The sequence below is a fragment of the Lissotriton vulgaris genome, chromosome 6 (assembly GCF_964263255.1).
Source record: "Lissotriton vulgaris chromosome 6, aLisVul1.2, whole genome shotgun sequence".
Classification (NCBI taxonomy): Eukaryota; Metazoa; Chordata; class Amphibia; order Caudata; family Salamandridae; genus Lissotriton; species Lissotriton vulgaris.
Genome location: NC_141694.1, coordinates 1,813,441,137 through 1,813,459,762, shown reverse-complemented (window position 1 = coordinate 1,813,459,762; position 18,626 = coordinate 1,813,441,137).

Genomic DNA, 18,626 nt, shown 5'->3' with positions numbered 1-18,626 from the left:
TTACCAAACAGTAAATAAATAACAGTCATCTAAAACTTAATGCCGTACTAATTATTTAACATAGCAAATATTTTCCTCCAGCACTGCATCACAAAAATGACACTCAATGGTACAAAACAAGCATACAACACTCATAAATCACTCCCTAATATTTTAAATCATTAATTCAGGATGACGATAAGATGTAGCCTATCTAAAGATTTGTTTAGGCCCTGATCTTTAGACTGGGGTAAATGTGTGTCATTGATCCACATTCAGTCCATCACCTGTTTTGTTTATTTGAGGTGAGGCCAACACATGGTTGCAGATAAGATTTTCACTGAAAAAGACCAAGGTAAAAAAACATGTGAAGCCCTACCAATGAAGTAAATCATTAAATGAAAACCAATACATTTCTGCAAATATGCACTACTAGTGCTTCATAAGATGTTTTGGGTCATATTTATAAGGCATTTGAGTATCTAGTATGCTATTTTACGTTCTTCATGGTGCAAATTTATTGTAAATACGCTCCCACCTGCGGTTGGCAAATTTAGATTTTGATTATGGGAGTTAGATAGGCATGTTAATAATTTCCCAAAAATGGTGTATAACCCCAAACAACCTTTAAAGCAAATGCTCTTAGCCATGTTATCCACCTCCCATTGGATAACATGGCTAAGAAGTGCTTGCAAATGTGAAAAAAAACGGCCGCAATGCATGAATATCGCAGAAAAATCAGCGATATTCATGCATTTTCCAGCAAATGCTCTTAGCCATGTTATCCACTTCCTATTAAATAACATGGCTAAGAACTGCTCAGGGCCCCATGAGGAACGCTTTCCATTTAAAAAGGGAAAAATAACATCAAAGACACTAAAATGCCTTCTAAATATGAACCCAAACAACCTATGAAGCAATGTGAAAAAAAACGGCCGCAATGCATGAATATAGCAGAAAAATCAGCGATATTCATGCATTTTCCAGCAAATGCTCTTAGCCATGTTATCCACTTCCTATTAAATAACATGGCTAAGAACTGCTCAGGGCCCCATGAGGAACGCTTTCCATTTAAAAAGGGAAAAATAACATCAAAGACACTAAAATGCCTTCTAAATATGACCCCAAACAACCTATGAAGCAATGTGAAAAAAAACGGCCGCAATGCATGAATATAGCAGAAAAATCTGCGATATTCATGCATTTTCCAGCAAATGCTCTTAGCCATGTTATCCACTTCCTATTAAATAACATGGCTAAGAACTGCTCAGGGCCCCATGAGGAACGCTTTCCATTTAAAAAGGGAAAAATAACATCAAAGACTCTAAAATGCCTTCTAAATATGACCCCAAACAACCTATGAAGCAATGTGAAAAAAAACGGCCGCAATGCATGAATATAGCAGAAAAATCAGCGATATTCATGCATTTTCCAGCAAATGCTCTTAGCCATGTTATCCACTTCCTATTAAATAACATGGCTAAGAACTGCTCAGGGCCCCATGAGGAACGCTTTCCATTTAAAAAGGGAAAAATAACATCAAAGACTCTAAAATGCCTTCTAAATATGACCCCAAACAACCTATGAAGCAATGTGAAAAAAAACGGCCGCAATGCATGAATATAGCAGAAAAATCAGCGATATTCATGCATTTTCCAGCAAATGCTCTTAGCCATGTTATCCACTTCCTATTAAATAACATGGCTAAGAACTGCTCAGGGCCCCATGAGGAATGCTTTCCATTTAAAAAGGGAAAAATAACATCAAAGACACTAAAATGCCTTCTAAATATGACCCCAAACAACCTATGAAGCTCTAACAGTACATATCCTGAAATTTAATTGATTTCAAAATTCGTTTTTAAACACAACATATAAATCAATTGTATACCTGCATTCATGAAGAAATGGCTAAAAATGTCCTTGAGACACATGAAAGTGTTTTCTGGAATGCCCTAGCACCATTTTTGGGACACTATTAACATGGCTAGGTAACTCCCATAATCAAAATCTAAATTTGCCAAGCACAAGTGGGAGCGTATTTACAAGACACTTGCCCCATGAGGAACACTTTACATTTTAAGAGGTAAACATAACATCGCAGAAAAGTCAGCGATATTCATGCATTTTCCAGCAAATGCTCTTAGCCATGTTATCCACTTCCTATTAAATAACATAGCTAAGAACTGCTCAGGGCCCCATGAGGAACGCTTTCCATTTAAAAAGGGAAAAATAACATCAAAGACACTAAAATGCCTTCTAAATATGACCCCAAACAACCTATGAAGCTCTAACAGTACATATCCTGAAATTTAATTCATTTCAAAATTCGTTTTTAAACACAGCATATAAATCAATTGTATACCTGCATTCATGAAGAAATGACTAAAAATGTCCTTGAGACACATGAAAGTGTTTTCTGGAATGCCCTAGCACCATTTTTGGGACACTATTAACATGGCTAGGTAACTCCCATAATCAAAATCTAAATTTGCCAAGCACAAGTGGGAGCATATTTACAAGACACTTGCCCCATGAGGAACACTTTACATTTTAAAAGGAAAACATAACATCTTAGACACTCAAATACCTTATAAATATGGCTCAAAACAACCTGTGAAGCTCTAGCAGTACATATCCAGAAATGTAATTGATTTCTTAAATCGTTTTTAAAAGCAACATATCTGTTTCAGCTTACATAACAGACCATGGAATGGGCTCCATGTACCACAATAACTTGTGTTACTGCATGCCAGAATGTTACACCAAATATGCAGTTACAATTTCTCTATGAAACTAATTCTATTACTATATCACTAGAGACAAAACCACATTTTAAAAACACAGCTTTCTTCATCATTTTCTCCTTAAATCATACTATTCTCTATCTAAATTAAATAAATCTTTTCTCACCTTAGCAAATATTTTTTGAGTTTTGAAAACAGTCTCAGAAATACACCAAATTGTCTTCAGCAGAAGAAAAAGGATGCACTCCAAAGGCTGCAGCTATTGAAAGCACAGAAATACAGATATTCATTTCACATATCTCTCATATTAGCCAATCATACCTCTTCCCTCACTTTTTTCAAATCAAAACCCTTCCCCCCTTCTGCCCTATCTGCCTTGTTTCAATAGCAACCACCTCCTGGAAGACCTCTCATGTTTGCAAATTCACACAACAATGTTTCAATTGAACTGTGAACTCTCAGTGCACCTGCGTATCCAGTGCAATCTTTCATTAAATGTTTCTTCCTTGACCATTCAAATTACATGTTTCAAAGAACACATCCATGCACCCTAACTTTCTGTTTTCAGAAATGGAAATGCACCAATCACTGCTAATGAATCATTAGCATTGTAAATCCACAGTTTTTTTTCTTTAGAAACTCCTACTGTTTCAACTGCCCTTTCATTACCACACTTCATCTGACTGCAGAACAACCTTCTCCCACCATGTTTAAGGTCTGGATTGTTGGACATAGTTACATCCACTGGGCTCAAAGGTATGCTGAGAACAGAAATTTACCTAACCTCAATTTACAAGATGTGGAAATTAAGTGGTTGGGCCAAAGAGGATTAAAATGTCACCAATTGATACCATTGGTGAAAACCTTTATGCATTTGCCAAAACCTGACCTGTTAATTGTGCACTGTGGAGGTAATGATTTGGGCACTTTGACAGGGGTAGGTCTGGAAATGCTTTTAAAGGACACCTTTGAGCAATTAATGGCACTTTTTCCTCAAACTGCCTTGGTATATTCCAATATATGCCAAAGACAGAAATGGAAGTGGTCCAACCAATTTTGTCCACAAATTGAGAAAGCGAGGAAGCATGTAAACAAATCTGTTTCAGCTTTCATGAGAGACCATGGAATGGGCTCTCTGTACAACAATAACTTGCGTTACTACATGCAAGATATCTACAGAGGAGATGGAGTTCACTTCTCAGATGAGGGCAACAGAATTTTCATTCTGAATTTAAGACTGTGCATTGGTACCTACTTATAAGTACCTAAATGTACCATAAACCCAAAAGCTCTTCTCAGAGCTACCCTTCATCTGATCACTCACAATTATTATTTTTTTCTAACTTTTTTCATTAATTTTCCACAAAATTCGCTCCCCGGGGCGCTACCCGGTTCGCGAACCGAAAGCTAACCTCGCGGAATTTTTTAAAAAAATGTTTTTTTCCGCACATATAAGCCTCCTCAGCCACCCTCAGAAAACCTAGAGGATCAAGATAAGTCTACCATGACCCCTTCTACCCATTCTAAACATTATTTGCCCTCCATCTTGTATCTTAATGCGCCCGAAACACAAAATGGTGGACTCCCGTGACGCTTAAGGTTCGCGAACCGGGCCGCTTCCGGAAAGCGGTCCAAAAAAAAAGGTGGGAAAGTAATTTACAGAAAAACGACTAGAGACACTCTCACCAAATATAGATTAGCTCATACTACATAACAATCCCTTCCATTCTCACAAATTTCATTGAAATTTCATTTAGCCATTTAGCCTGTAGACCTCTCCAAGTACCATGAGGTAAATTACTTCACAAAACACATCTGAAGTGTTGGAATTGACAACCAATGAAAATGTTACTTACATTTTCTACTTTTATTACCTGACATTTGATTGGTTATATACCTGAATATATATAAAGGAAGAGAAGGAAACACAGCCATTTTGACTACTACTTGTTGTTGTATATATCATTTAGAATACCACTAATAACATCAACTTGTTTCTAAAGGTAAGTTGTTATTTTTAAAACTGAAGTATATTGTGCACTATAAGTAAATATGGTAAACTTTTTCAGATAGTTATATACTATCCCTCTGTAAGAGTTAGACATTGAGAAAGGCTTCTTTATTATAATTATGGACTGATTTAGGTTTCCGTGGTATAATTATGAATTTACTTAGGCTTCTTCACAGGCACTTTTTAATAGTACTACTTCACGCCTGAAACCATACAGTGCCCATAGATTACTTCTCTGTTATAAACTCACAAGTGCCTGTCTGAACTTAAACCCAACAGTGCCCTATCTCTACTGATATATTTATTTTTTATGCAAATTACAGCAATAAAATGGAAGGTGAGCAGAATGTTTCCTTCGAAATTGTTCTGGAGAACAACACAGAAAAAGTTAATGAGGACAATGATGCCTCAGATTTCATGGATGAATCACGGGACCATGAATTAGTTCAATGTGTAGAATCTGTGGATCATTTACTTTATTATGATGACGGACAAATGTTGGAACTTATGTTCACTGAACAAGAACACATATCAGACAGTGAAATGCTAGACGTTGTATTAAATTTTGAAAAACAATCCGAAAAATAAAATTGTATGTAATATTAAAAAATTGTTTGAGTCTTTAATCATTTTTATATGTAATTCATAAACTAGTTAAATGTTAGAAATGTTATTAAATTTTGAAACACAATCACAATAATAAATAATTGCTTAAAAAATAAAAAAATTAAAAAATAATCAACAAAACCAACAAATAATTAACATACAGTATTAGAAAAGTCTTTCATTCTTTTATCCATAAAGTTCGCTGCCCAGAACGCTTTCTGGTTCGCGAACTTGGCGCTTACCACGCAAAAAAAAAATTTTTTTTTTTTTTTTTTGGACCCTCCTAGGCCCTTTTAAAACCTCCACATAAAACCTAGGGGGTCAACGAGGATCTACTATGCCCCCTTATGGTAATTTCCCCCTTTGTTTTGGCCTCCTCTTGTCTCTCGATCCTACCGAGAGACAAGATGGCGGCCGCTCCGGACTGTTTAGAATGTTGACAGACACCAGAGGGCCAATCAGCTTCGCATCGCAAAGTTCCGATACGCGAAAGGTTCGCTAACCGGATCGCTGCCCGGAGCGCTGTTACAGATATATATCTTGATTTAAACGTTAATTTCTCAAAATCCACTGAAGCACATATATTGAGACCTAGCAAAGGCACATCGGGCTAACAGTCCCTACAATTTTGCCAAGTTTCGTGAAAATCCATTCAGCCGTTCGGGCTAAAAGTGAGTCCAACCGCCCTATGGAAAACTCAATGCAAAAAACGCGTTTTGGGACCCCCCTTTTTTCTCAGCCCCCCCTTGACGAAACCCCACCAAATTTTCAGGGGCTGCTCAGAAACAAAATGTGCCATTTTCCTGAAAATTTCAGCCAATTCCGTCCACAAACGCAAAAGTTATTAGGCATAGAATTTTCAGAAATCCCATAGGGAAAAAATCCTAACTATATATACCTACTGGCGACCGCCAGTAGGTATATATATATATATATATATATATATATATATATTTAAACAGTTTTTTTTCCCGAGGGAAGAAAGTTGGTCACACCTTGAAAAGCTCCTTTAACGCTGCTTTATTAATGGAAAAACAAGCGACTTGAGGCTGAATCCTGACATGTTTCGTTCCTCCTGGAACTTCCTCAAAGTGTATATAAATGGTGGAATTACTTGTTGTAACTGATATGGGTATCTGCATTTTTTTTTTTAATTTCAGTTTCTATTTTTGAATATGTGTTTCAAGGATTACATTACAGTGAAAGGAGGTCTGTCACTATGTCACAAGGATGGTGTCATCAGTGATGTCATGAGTGATGTCACTGACCATGTCATGAGTGATGTAATATGTGTCGTCATCAGCAGTGCATTGCACGCGCAAGTTATAGTGAGTCCAACTAACTATAACGTGGAATTTCATTGGTTTTATGTCAGTAAAATTTCCAGCTAACTATAACATGTGTCAAACCTATGGTTTTTTTAGTGAATTTCATAGGTTTTTTAAATGCTACTTCCTAACTATAACGTGTGTAAAACCTATGTTTTTTTCTGTGAATTTCATTGGTTTTTAAAATGCTAATTCAGAAAAATGTCGTGTATGCAACTTATACTTTTGGCAATAAAGTTCTGGCAATATTTTTTTCGAAAACAAGCCGTTTTCTTCACTGTTCAAGTTCCGTAGAGACTCCTTGTAAAGCAATACAGAATTCGAAAGTCAGTACCTTGCCTTTTTTTAAACACATTAAAATTTGTCTGTAAATAAAAATAGCCTTACTAAACTTTTGTGCGCGACCCGGTGTGCGCACTCTCGGCAACAGTTGTCAATAAAATGGATATCGCATTTCCAGGCTTTCGTGCGCGACCGAGTGCGCGCACAGGCCTATATATTTTGTAAAAACGTTGCGATTTGAACTTATTGAAATTCTTCATACACCCCTGAAAGAACTTATAGTACGTCAAAGAGACTGTACCTAGACTTCTTTTTTATTCTTATGAAACTTTTCAGTAAATGGAGCCGAATGTCTTTTTAAACTTTTGTGCGTTACCGGATGTACACACCTTGGTATTTTTTTAGAAATATAAAACGTTTCATACTTTAACAATTGTGCGCTTAAATCCAGCTCAGAAGAATTACAAAATCATGATGGTAGTTGGTTCAACCCGGACCGTTTATAAGAAGTAGATCGTCCGACTCCACCGGAAGACACCCCTAATAAAAAGGACATATATATAAAATGCGGACTAGCCGCTGTATCGTGCTAGCAAACTATAACATATAAATCGTTAGAAATAACAAAAGGAATCGAGCAAAATCAGTAGGCCACTGATGAGATCTTTTTTTGACCTCGCTAAAATAGAAAAATTAGGAACAACCCCTCATGAGAAATATGAAACTAGTGAGAGAAACCGAGCTCGACGCCATGATGGCTGCAAGACAGCTCGGCTCCGCCGTCCACCCCACCCAAAATAACGACAAATATTATAAAGATACACAACACACCAGCAAAATAACAGGGTAAAACGTTTTATTAAATAACTATTTACATGGCAGCCTACTGCAACATGAAAACAACACTTTCAATTGGTTCTTAATAGTTTCAATTCTGGAATTTACACGCAGCACTCCACCCACTTCACTCACTATCTTTTCTACTCTCAAGAGACAACAACGTCCTACAGCTTTTGGAAGACTTTGGTGAAATGGCTACCGTATCTCATTCATCTTCCGAATCTGACCAAAATGATCGCCTACCTTTAATAAGAAAAAAAATGGCAATTTTTCACTTATCCTGAAGATCAAAAGAAAGTGAATGCACCAAAAGTAACCTGCACGATATGTGACTTGGTTCTCTTAAGAAGAAATCCAGCAAAAAAATATTTCTTCTCCATACATACCATGGTGCGGCATGTTAAACAAGTGCACCCTCTGCAATTTGCAGAGGCAACGACAAAAGCCCTGGCCACGCTATTACCATTAGAGGTGGCCAGCACATCTTCTGATCGACGACCTGTATCTCCATGCAGTGCAGAGATGGATTTCAGATATTTAACTATATATGGTCTATAACCTATGGTTTTTTCAGTGTTTTTCTTTGTTTTTTAGCTGCAACATGAAAACAACACTTCTAATTGCTTCTTAGTAGTTTCAATTCTGAAATTGAACACCCAGTACATCCAGAGGTCATGTCCGACAAGTTGTGTGGGGGGATACCTTGCTAATGCCGCCACCCCCACCACCTTCTGTAGGAAGGACTCTGGATATCCCTGCCTTGCACAAATGTCATAAGTTCTGGATGTTGAGAGCCATACTTCAGGGTCCGACAAGTTGTGTGGGGGGATGCCTTGCTAATGCCGCCACCCCCACCACCTTCTGTAGGAAGGACTCTGGATATACTTGGTCCCTGAGAGGCTTCGATGTCCCTGCCTTGCACAAATGTCATAAGTTCTGAATGTTGAGTGCCATACTTCAGGGTCCAAGAAACGCGGACTCGGAGGGGTCGCTTGGCTCCTGCCCCCTCCCCAAGTCTTGTTCCCCTGGTATGGCCTGAGATCGCCCACGACATAGGCGGCCGGCTTCCGGGGTCAGGCGGAACTTCTTGCCTTTTAATGCCTCTTCCATTCTGGACCTTGTCCCACAATCCGTTTGACCTGAAGACACGTCCTGCGGTTCCCTGGTCCAACCATCACATTTACACCGTCTCACCCGCCATCCGGCTGAATTGCACCCACTCTTCCGATACACCGACAGGCGGCTGCCACGGAGCTCAGGAAATGGCGGTCGGCTCCACAGACTTGGGCCTGGCCTGCAAGGATGGCTCTGGGCAACCCTGGAACTCGGACGCTTGACTGCTAGGGCATGAGCCCCATTCCAAAAAGCGTCCCGTCAGCCTTGAAGATTCTACAAGAGTCACCGAGGCCCCCGACTCCTGCAGACTTCCGGTGGGGAGCGACTGCCATGATTGCTCGCGGAATGGCCACGACGTAGCCACGAGGTGCTCTCATGCTGACGCCAGCTTCAGTCTGAAACATCCAGAAACACTGTAGACTACCAATTCGATCAGTTCCGGTGGAGCCCCAACGACGTATCGCGTTTTTCTTTATTTAGAATTTCAACTTCTAACTACCATTCCACTTCCAGAACCGATCGGAGGACGACTACAAATCCCTTGAAAATGAAGGTCTGGCTAATAGGACTCAGTTATATTCACTGGAGTGAAAAATATGCAGTAAGCAGACGAATTTGCAACCTCAGCTTACCAAATGTACACATAACATGGATTTCCAAAAGAGGATTGAAATGTCACCAATTGATTCCATTGGTGAAAACTTTTATGCATCTTCCCGAACCAGACCTTATAATTGTGCATTGTGGTGGGAACGATCTAGGCACAATCACTGGGGTAGGTCTGGAAATGCTTCTAAAAGACACCTTTCGACAATTGATGACACTTTTTCCTCGATCTGCCTTGGTATATTCCAATATATGCCAAAGACAGAAATGGAATTGGTCCAATCAACATTGTGCACAATTTGAGAAAGCAAGGAGACATGTAAATAAATCTGTTTCTGCGTTCCTCAGAGATTATAGCATGGGTTCTATTTACCACAACAACTTGCGATACCACATGCAAGACGTCTATAGGAGAGACGGAGTTCATTTCATGAATGAGGGAAACAGAATCTTCCTCTGCAACATCAGGCTCTGCATCGGTACTTACTTATAAATGCAGAAAACACTCAATTAACACAAGGGCTCTTTTCAGAGCCACCTTATATCTAAGCACTCAAACTTCTGATTTATCTCCATTTTCACACTCTTGTAAAAAGGTGTGCGCGACCGAGTGCGCGCACCACGCAACATTTAAAAAAAATATATATATATATTTTCGCGTTTAAGGGCCTTACTGCACACCCTGAGAAAACCTACGCAGCAAAACAATCTCTACCTTCTCCCCTTTCCATATTCCAACGCTTTGAAATCAACAATATATTTACTCGCAATGACAAAATGGCGGTCAACACTTCCTGATTTCCTTCGAATCGAACGTTAACAGACGTCACGCAACAAAATTCCGCTCGCGCGCGCAGCCGTTTGGGGTGCGCACACGTGTGCGCGTGTATAGATATATAATTGACTTTAACTTTAATTTCCTCAGCAACTACTGAACGGATTTACATCATTCCAAAAAAAGCGTAATCTGCGAGCCGGACTGTACAGTTTTGCCAAATTTCTTATAAATCCATTCACCCGTTCGACCTGTAGCCGAGTCTAAAGGTCCTATGGAAAATAACATGGAGAAAACACGTTTTGGGACCCCCCTTTTATCTCAGCCCCCACTTGACCAATCCCCCCCAAACTTTTAGGGAAGGAGCGCAGCGGACCGAGCCATCTTCTTTGAGAAATTCGCTAAGATTCTTCAACCAGGGCCAAAGTTATTTCAAATAGAATGTTGAGGATTTCCTATGGAAACTAGGTCCTAACTATAACTACCTACTGGCGACCGCCAGTAGGTAATTATAACTACCTACTGGCGACCGCCAGTAGGTAATGTATATATATATATATATATATATATATATATATATATATATATATATATATATATATATATATATATATATTACCTACTGGCGGTCGCCAGTAGGTAGTTATAGTTAGGATTATTTTCAATAGAAAATGACAACATTCTATTGTGAATAACTTTGGCGCCGGTTGACGAATCTGCCTGAAATTTTCCTCAAATTTGCCTCGCGTCGCCCGGTCCTTCCCTTAAAATTTGGGGGGATTTTTCAAGCGGGGGCCGAGATAAAAGGGGGGTCCCAAAACGTGTTTTCCCAATGTTAATTTCCATAGGGCGGTCGACCTCACTTTTAGCCCGAACGGCTGTATGGATTTCCACAAAAGTTGGCAAAATTGTAGGGACTGTTAGCCCGATGTGCCTTTGCTATGTCTCAAGATATGTGCTCCGTTGGATTTTGAGTAATTTAGGTTAAAACAAATATATATATCTATGGCCGCGCTCCGGTACGCGCACCGGGGAGCACTCCGGGCGCGCTACGCGACTTGCGCGCGGAAAGCTGATTGCCTCTCGGGTGTCTGTAAACATTCCAAACAGTCCGGAGCAGCAGCCATCTTGTGTCTTGGTAGGATCGAGACACAAGAGGTGGCAAAAACAATGGGGGAAATGACCAAAAGGGGGAAGGGTAGAACCCCCCAGACCCCCTAGGTTTGATGTGGGGGCCATTAATGGAAAGGGGCGACCACTCGGTCCCCCCGAACGTATGGTGGAGTACCCCGATCCCCCCGGGAAGCCATTTTGGGCGGGAGGCGAGTCTTGGCTGGTATGCCCGAAGCGGCGCAGCCGGGGCGCGCCTTTTCCCGCCCAAGAGTAGGTTGTCCTAGACACCGAAGCCGCTAGCCACGCCCCGGAGGCGGATTGGAGGTGGGTCCACGCCCGCCCTGAAGAAGGATAAAAGGAGCGACGAGCCAAGAAAGCATCCTCTTGTTCCTGTGCTCTGAAGCTGCACCTCCCCGTTGCACGTGAGCTCGAGACGGAACGAAGAGCCAATTTTGAAGGATTTAATCTTTTCTTTGTTCTTTCAGGAAGTCAGCGTTGGACGATGCCGAGCAAGAAGGTCGGAAAGAGGGTCGGTACTGATCAGATGCTCCGCATGCTGGTGAAAGACATGGCCGAGATGAAGAAGCAGATGGCGGCAATGAATGGTGTGGGGGGACCCAAGCGAGTGGTTAGACCAGCATTGCCGGGAGTAGTCCCTAACGGGAGAGGTAGAAGGGCCAAGAAGGGAGCGTCGGGGGGGGAGGCCCCAGTTCCCGAGGCACCCCCGGCGCACCCGGATACACCGACTGGGACCCCGATCCCGGTCCTGAACGAGGGGCAACCAATCCCGGTTGTAGTCACTCCCGTGAACGGGGAGGATATGCCTCCCGAACTGGCTGCACAGTTGGCGGCATGGTTGGGAAAGGATAACGAGGGGGCCACGGCTGATGATGCCAGGGCGGTAATGAAGCAGTTGCGGCAATCGAGAGATGCTGCGAAGGCACCATGTCCTCTTGTTCCCACACAGGCTCCCATGGAACAACCAGTAGCAGGCGCGAGTTCGGCAGCGACTACGGTCACAGCTTCCGGTTCAGGTAAGCAGCTAGTGCCAATGGCAGGGAAGGGATCTGTACCTTCGAGAAGGGAAAAAGTTGTTCAGCATATCCCGATGGATGTCAAAGAGAGGATATGGGCTGATAAATATATAAACATGTTTTCCTTACTAACTGATCATTATGAGATTGAACATGTAAAAAATCAAAAGGAGTTTCTGCATCCTAGTGTTTGACGCGCAAAAATGGCCGCTTTCAGAGTGGATGAATCGATAGGTAAATTGGGGCAGAGCGTTTGGAATGTTCATTGCAATTATGGGGGAACGAAGGCCCGAAATGTTGGCTGAACTAGCCGTATATCAGACACGTATTATGGAAATATATCAGACACATGATGGCAATCAATGGTTTTGTTATGATAGCATATTTCGTAAGTCCAAGGAGTACGACACATCTCTGACATGGGATTGTTTCGACTCCATTTCCTGGCAAAAAATGGAGAAATCAGGCATGACGAGGGCGCCATTGGTGGGGGGGAGCGGGGGCGAATTTTCCCGCCACTCGTCTGGGGCGCCCTTTCGGGCGGGGTCAGGCAATGATCAGCACTCAAGGCCTAATGGCAACTCAGGTAAGAAGGGGGCATGCTGGAGTTTTAACAGAGGCAAATGTACAAGGCCCCAGGGGTCATGCAAGTTTAGGCATGAATGTGCAGGGTGCGGGCAGTCCTCGCATCCCGAGACCATGTGCAGAGCCAAAACGGGTGACACAGGAAGTAGAGGGGGCGCCAAACAGGTCTGAAATAGTCCGAGGGGCGCATCTCCCGACTCCCATCGATACCATGGCAATGATTCCTTGGCTCAACGAATACCCGGATCATGGCTCCGCTGGGGTGTTGCGAAATGGTTTTTCATGTGGTTTCCGCATCCCGGCGGGGGAATTTCAGGGTAAAGCACAATATAGGAACCAACTGTCTGTTCTGCAGAATACGGCGGTGGTACAAGCAAAGATTGGGAAAGAGGTGACCCGGGGTCGGGTCGCCGGGCCATACGACATGCCGCCGGTAGCTGATTTTGTTTGCTCGCCTCTGGGAGTTGTCCCCAAGAAGGACCCAGGGGAATTCAGGTTGATACATAATTTATCAGCTCCGAGGGGTCTCTCGGTGAACGATGCAATTGACCCGGGAGTCTGATCGGTGCGATACGCATCGTTTGATGAGGCTATCGCCATGTTGAATCGCCTGGGGCCGGGGCGCTGATGGCAAAATCAGATATCGAGTCAGCGTTCCGGTTGCTCCCGGTACACCCAGATGATCAGCGTCTCCTTGGTTTCATGTTTCAGGGGCGCTATTACATGGATAAATGTATGCCGATGTATTGCTCCATATCTTGTGCGTATTTTGAGAAATTCAGTAGTTTTCTCCAATGGGCATTCACAAGAATAACGGGGTTTACGCATGTTATGCACTATCTTGACGATTTTCTATTCCTGGGGGCAGCTGGGGACTCGGAATGTGCACGGGCTTTGCATGAATTTTGTGATCTCATGAAACATTTTGGCGTGCCATTAGCACCAGGTAAGACAGTGGGCCCAGCTACTTCGCTCGAGTTTCTCGGAATAGAGCTCGATTCCGAAGAGGGGTGCTTCCGGCTGCCCAAGGAAAAAGTGATTAAATTCAGGGCCTCGCTGGAAACATGTATTAGCGAGACAAAGGTAAATTTGCATCAATTGCAGCAGACTGTGGGCCAGCTGAATTTTGCCCTTAGAGTGATACCAATGGCTCGCCCCTTTTCCCGCTCGATTGCACAAGCCATGATCGGCCTAAAAGAAGGGCACCACCGCACAAGGCTCTCGGCAGAGGTTCGTCAGGATATGCGCATATGGTTGGCATTCCTGGCAGATTTTAATGGTCGTGTCATGTGGAACAAACCGACGGTGTCCTCCGAGGAGCTGGGGTTGTGGACGGACTCGGCAGGGAGTGTGGGTTTTGGCGCCATATTTGGTAATCACTGGTCAGCCCGTACATGGCCGTCATGGTGGCACGACAGTGGGCTTACAGGTAACATTGGGTTTCTCGAATTGTTCCCTATTCTGGTGGCCTTGACAACATGGCCGGAGGGGTTTCGTGATCACTCTGTGGTGTTCTGGTCTGATAACATGACTGTGGTTGAGTGTATCAATAGTCAGGCAGCTCGATGCAAATGGATTTTGAGATTTCTTAAGGAAATTGTCCTGCTATGCATGAGACTGAACGTCCATTTTAGGGCAAAACATGTGCCAGGGGTGCTGAATCAGGCAGCTGATGCGCTTTCTCGTTCCCGTATGCAGGCCTTCTGGGGTTTTCTGCCCACAGCGGACCCGGTGGCGACACCATTTCCCGAAGCTCTCTGGTCTCTCGGTGCCCCGGATTACAAGACCTCGTGGGAGAGAGTCTAGCACCCAGGACAAGGAAGGCATACGAAGGGGCGTTCCGTTCCTACTGGTCCTTTTTGGGTTTTGCTGGGGGGGAGCTTTGGGGCCAAGAAGAGTATGTCCTGAAATTTTTGTTATCATTACATCAGGCAGGTAAATCAGTAGCTACGGCCCATAGGCACCGGGCCGCCATTTCCTTCATGGCGCGGGCTCATGGTATCCAGGACCCCACAGCATCTTTTGTGGTACAGAAAGCGCTGCGTGGGTGGCAACGCCTTGAGGGTCGCAGAGTCGATGAGAGGCACCCGATAGGTCTGGAAAGGTTGGCCCTGTTACTGTCCGTACTCCCTGCGACATGTTCATCTCAATCAGAGACAGTGCTATTCAGGGCCGCTTTTGCATTAGCATTCCATGGGGCAATGTTGGTAAGCGAGCTGGTAGCGAGGAACAAGCAGGATACGGGGGGAGGTCTGTGCCGAGAGCACATTCAAATTAAAGGGGAGACAATGGTAGTCTCATTTGCCAGGTCCAAGACCGATCAGAAGGCGATCGGGGACAGCGTAGTTGTCCAGCGGATTCCGGGATCTCCCATGTGCCAGGTAGCATGCGTTGAGGAGTATTTGACGCAGAGGGAGGCAGCATGGGGGGGAAGCTTGCTGAGGCATGCCGACGCCACCCCACTGACTAGGTTTCAGTTCCGGCGGGTGCTCAGGATGGCAATCGCAGCGGCGGGCTTGAACCCGTGCGAATTTGGGACCCATTCCTTTCGGATAGGGGCTGCTACAGAGGCTACAGCCAGGGGTCTGAGTGTGGAAAAAGTGAAACAGTTGGGGCGTTGGTCCTCGAATTGTTTTAAAAGGTATGTGCGGTTGCACATGTTGTGAAGCTTATGTCATGCACTCACGCTTCCTGTTTTTGTTTGGTTTACAGTTTCGCGAGCTTACGAGGCGGGGTGGACTGTGCAGTCGACCCGACACCTGGGAACCAGCGGTCAAAGATCACCGGCTGAGGAAAGAGTGGTGTGGGTCGTGGGCCACTCATACGTGAGGCGTGCCGCAGACGTATTCAAAGCAGGTGACATGATTCACATGGCTGGGGAATACGGGTACAGGGTGACCTTCTACGGAAGGGGCGGGCTCTGTATTAACCAGTTTCAAACCTTTATGGAGGGTTTGTTAGGGCGGACAAGGTCACCGCCATCTATAATCATAGTGCATCTTGGGGGCAATGATTTGGTGACCACTGGTCGACGGGTACTTCTCGAGTTGATACTATCCACTGTAAGTTGGTTGGCGAGAAGGGTTCCGGGGTGCACAATTGCATGGTCCCATATGATTCCACGGAAGGTGTGGCGGGGGGCTAATTCTGTGTCAGCTATAAATCAGTCAGTGAAGAAAGTGAATAACAAACTTGGTAGACTGTTCCGTACAAGTACATTGCATTCGATTCCTCATGGGTGTATCAGGGGAGATCATATGTATATAGAAGATGGGGTCCATTTGTCCCGGGTGGGGAATTCTTTACTCATAGGAGACCTCGTAGCATGGTTAAAGAGTTTGCAGTCATGACCTTTAAGTAGGAGTTTGGTGGGGGGTCCGGATAGCCGGTCAACTATCCGGCCTGTAGCGGTAAGGTCATGATCGGTGAGCAGTAATTGGAAGATTCCTAGAGGTGGGGGCGTCACCCATTACGGATGGGAGCGCCCGGGGGGAGGCGGCCATTGGCCCCTCAACGGGGAGGCGGTCCCCTCTAAGGATGGGGACGCCGAAAGGGAAGGCGGCCATAGGCCCCTCCCTGCGGAGGAGGGGCTGGAGGGCCTCTCCTGGGAATTTCCCGGGGCCAGGACATCTGCGACGGCAGATGTGGTAAGTTGTGTGGGGTGGGAGGGGGGTCTACGCTACCTTCTAGACACCTCACACGAGTCCTCGGACAACCACTAAGATGGCGTTGAGTTAACATGGGGCCCCCGTCAAGACAAGGGAAATTGGAAAGAGGCACAAAGGTGTAGTCCTCTGTGCGACCACCCCTCACAAGTGAGGGGGGAGTTCTGGGTTAGGGATCTGACACCGGTTACGACCTTGCCGTTGGCCCGTAATGTTAGGATGTACAATTTCAATTGTTAGAAATGCATTGGCAGGATGTTTAGTATCGGCTAGGAGAACCTTTGTATTAGAGATGTGTTAAGGTTAGCCAAGAACATCGTAATGTGGAAATGAAATTGTACATGATATGAAACTGTTATTTTAATGTTTTTAATTTTGTTTCATATTTTAATAAATACGGCCGGGAGGGTAACTCCCTCCCGCCTTCCAAAAGTTCAGAACCGTTTCCGTATTCCCATTCTTGGGGATTGTGTTGAGAGGGGTTGGCGGGTATCTCAGCCATATGGAAAGGGGTGACCACTCGGTCCCCCCGAACGTATGGTGGAGTACCCCGATCCCCCCGGGAAGCCATTTTGGGCGGGAGGCGAGTCTTGGCTGGTATGCCCGAAGCGGCGCAGCCGGGGCACGCCTTTTCCCTCCCAAGAGTAGGTTGTCCTAGACACCGAAGCCGCTAGCCACGCCCCGGAGGCGGATTGGAGGTGGGTCCACGCCCGCCCTGAAGAAGGATAAAAGGAGCGACGAGCCAAGAAAGCATCCTCTTGTTCCTGTGCTCTGAAGCTGCACCTCCCCGTTGCATGTGAGCTCGAGACGGAACGAAGAGCCAATTTTGACCCACCCACCAGCCCCTGATGACAACGAATTGTTTGAATAAAGTCGTCTGACGTGGTATTGTTTTCTTACAGGTTGTTCTGAATAAAGTTGGTGATTTGGTATGCAATAAAGTTGATAATCTTCTTTTCAGCATGTTTATCCAAAAGTAGTGCACCAGAGTGGAACAGTGATGTTCTGTAGAACTTATACCTTGAGTGGTTAGGTATAGTTGTTTTACTCGTATTTAGCCTTAGACTGTCGTATTTATTTGGTCGGGCGGTAAGGTCATGATCGGTGAGCAGTAATTGGAAGATCCCTAGAGGTGGGGGCGTCACCCATTACGGATGGGAGCGCCCGGGGGGAGGCGGCCATTGGCCCCTCAACGGGGAGGCGGTCCCCTCTAAGGATGGGGACGCCGAAAGGGAAGGCGGCCATAGGCCCCTCCCTGGGGAGGAGGGGCTGGAGGGCCTCTCCTGGGAATTTCCCGGGGCCAGGACATCTGCGACGGCAGATGTGGTAAGTTGTGTGGGGTGTGAGGGAGGTCTACGCTACCTTCTAGACACCTCACACGAGTCCTCGGACGACCACTAAGATGGCGTCGAGTTAACATGGGGCCCCCGTCAAGACAAGGGAAATTGGAAAGAGGCACAAAGGTGTAGTCCTCTGTGCGACCGCCCCTCACAAGTGAGGGGGGAGTTCTGGGTTAGGGATCTGACACCGGTTACGACCTTGCCGTTGGCCCGTAATGTTAGGATGTACAATTTCAATTGTTAGAAATGCATTGGCAGGATGTTTAGTATCGGCTAGGAGAACCTTTGTATTAGAGATGTGTTAAGGTTAGCCAAGAACATCGTAATGTGGAAATGAAATTGTACATGATATGAAACTGTTATTTTAATGTTTTTAATTTTGTTTCATATTTTAATAAATATGGCCGGGAGGGTAACTCCCTCCCGCCTTCCAAAAGTTCAGAACCGTTTCCGTATTCCCATTCTTGGGGATTGTGTTGAGAGGGGGTGGCGGGTATCTCAGCCATAAGATCCCCGCGGGGCAAACAATTTTTTTTTTTCGATTTGCGCGGGGGGAGCGCCCAGTATGCACACCGGGGAGTGTACCGGGGAACGTACCAT